We start from the raw sequence: 2,608 nt of genomic DNA, 5'->3' as shown, positions 1-2,608 counted from the left end.
AGGGGGGGTCAGAGACGAGGGGGGGAGCACACCATCACACCTCCCACTGTGTGTCACTGGGAAAAGCCTGGTTCCGTCTTTTCCTTCACTTCCCTGTAGGTAATAGAAGGCTGCTGTCGGGTCTCGTGAGTCTCTTCTGCAGGCTGAACAAGCCCCAGTACTTCAGCCTTTTCTCACAGGGCAAGTGATTCCAGGCCACTCACTGTCTTGGTGGCCCTCTTTCTTCATTCATTTTATTTTCCTTTTATCAATTAAACAGAGTCCTTGCCAACTCTTTTATCAGAGTTTTCATATACTTCAAATATGTGGATTTAGAGTATTTTAATTACTATTTTTCCACCTATATGAAGGTTTCATAGGACAGGTAGACTGGCTAACAAGATCATACTCTAGTATTGGAATTACAGTATTCCAGGGAGGCTACAGCACTGAGATACATATAAGGCAGTAAAAACAAAGATTATTTATTTTTCATTTTTCTGTGCATCTGAATGCCTCCCACACCCTACTAGTTACAGCTGTGCTCTCTAAACAGTAGACTGTGTGTGTCTTTACAGGCAATTAGGTCTCCTTTTTGACTCAGTAGTGTAGAATTCTTCCAGAGTGTTTGTATGCATGTGTACGTACATCAACAGTGTCTGCAGTGTTGCATAATACAGTTGCTGCACAAATTGTGTGAAGCATTGTTTTGTCCAGTGGCATTGTTTGTCTAATTTTCTTGGAGGTTGATTATGATCCCTTGATACTGATTACATAAAGAGTTGTTATCCACAGATTCCTCTCCTACAGAAATTTTTTTTTTTCAAGTAATTAATGTGTAACGTGGAACTATAATTTCAGTGTTAACCTTTGCCATGCTGAAGACCGATCCTTCTCTTCCATGGTTTGTCTCATACTTGGTCTTGGAGTTTCTACATTCTGTTCCATCTCTTCCCATGATCATTTAGCTAAAACTTTATGGAAGTTTTGTTGGCTAAAGAAAACTTACAGAGACTGCGGTACCTGAAACAAAGTGCCATTCTCTTACCTCTCTAGTTCACAAATGGTTTTCTGTAGTTTTACTGTATTTGTTCAGCTTTTTTGGTTCCTGTTATTCATCTGTAGGTATACTTGTTAGTTTACCTACGTCTGTGTTTTAAAACAAACAAAAACCCCAAAACCACTAGGTTGAGCAGGGCACAGAAATCTGATTACTTGCTGTCTAGAAGATTGTATTCTAATAGGGTTTTTTTTACAGCATATCACATCACGAGAAAATAAGAATATAGGCTTCCTTTCCAACTGGCTTCTGGATGCTTTTTTCCCCTGTGACTTTAATCGCGATCTTAAATAGTTTTCCACTGTCAGTCTTTCAAGAGCTAAACAAGTTTGTAATTATTTAGCTTTGTCAGTTATGTTGAAAAGATTAGTGGGTATGGGGCCAACTTTATTAGTACCTTTAGCAGCTACTCTTTTAAAAGTTGTGGCATCTTACATTTTAGAAAAGATGTCAGCTCTGTATCTCAGAAATTGCCATGATCAGATGGATACTTGTGCATTCCAGTACTACCATCAGTGTTACGTTATGTTGGAATGTGGAAATTGTTATAAGGAAAAAGGGAAATTATCTGTAGTAATCTTCCTGACTTATACATGCAAATATAAATTAATATTCAGAGAAAGTGACAAAACTAATTTATCAGGTGAAAACTAGCAAAAGATATAAATCAGGTTTTTTGTGAAACAACACACTGTCAGCACATTGTGTAGTGCTTGACCAAGAACATATAGAAAAATTTACTGGGTTTGCATTATTTGGTTCCTTGTTCTGAACATTCCTCACACTAAGCTGATCAGCTGAACTGATTTGATCTCCTAAAATAGCCCAAAAATAATCTAAGTGAGGAGAAAGAAAGTTTTTTGACAGGTTGGTGAGATGAATATGTTTATTGTGCAGTCAGATGAGAATCAGCAGAGAAAGGGCTGACAGAAGAGACAAACCAGTACAGAGGATAAGTCATTATCTCAATCTAAACCAAGGCCCTTGCTTTCCTTGAACTAATTTCAGCTCTAAACAGCTTCATAAAATTTAAAAGAACATAGGAAGGGCAGCACCAATTCTGATTCAAGGTCTGGTCCATCCAGCATAGATTGCTGTCTTCAACAGCATCCATAAGCAGATGCCTAGGAAGAGAAGGAATGGGGCAATTATCCTCACTTTCCCTTCCCTCACACCCCTGCCAAAAAAAAAAAGTCTCACTTTTCAACTATTTTCTGCTCACATTTTGTTCTGAATGGGGTGTAATGTGATTTAATGAGCCCTATTGGCTCTCTCTTCCAAGTACCTATATGCAGTCTCTCCTTGAGGCCCTGTACACTTTGTGCATCTATAACAACTTTCAGCAAGGAGTTTCATAAAGCTACTATTCATGTATCAAAACCCTCAAAATTTTGTTTGTTTTGAACTTTGATACAAATTGTGTTGTTACACTGTGGTTGGCTGGACTACTGTGTCTCCTAAATAATGACGTAAAGCTTTTGAAAAGTATTATCTGTGCATAACTTGTAATGATATCTGCAGCCAGTCTTGGTTTAAAAGCATTATTTATTTCTGGAAAAGATGACTTCC

At 38.0% G+C, this 2,608-nt stretch overlaps 1 protein-coding gene across 5 annotated transcripts in view; it reads left to right on the top strand.

Moving 5' to 3' along the window:
• USP15 (ubiquitin specific peptidase 15) overlaps nucleotides 1–2,608 on the top strand; it is a 66,385-nt gene that overhangs the window by 52,214 nt on the left and 11,563 nt on the right. The gene's annotated exons all lie outside the window — the stretch shown is intronic.

The sequence above is a fragment of the Egretta garzetta genome, unplaced genomic scaffold, assembly GCF_000687185.1.
Source record: "Egretta garzetta isolate BGI_Z169 unplaced genomic scaffold, ASM68718v1 scaffold502, whole genome shotgun sequence".
Classification (NCBI taxonomy): domain Eukaryota; kingdom Metazoa; phylum Chordata; class Aves; order Pelecaniformes; family Ardeidae; genus Egretta; species Egretta garzetta.
This window is presented reverse-complemented; position numbering and strand designations above follow the sequence as displayed.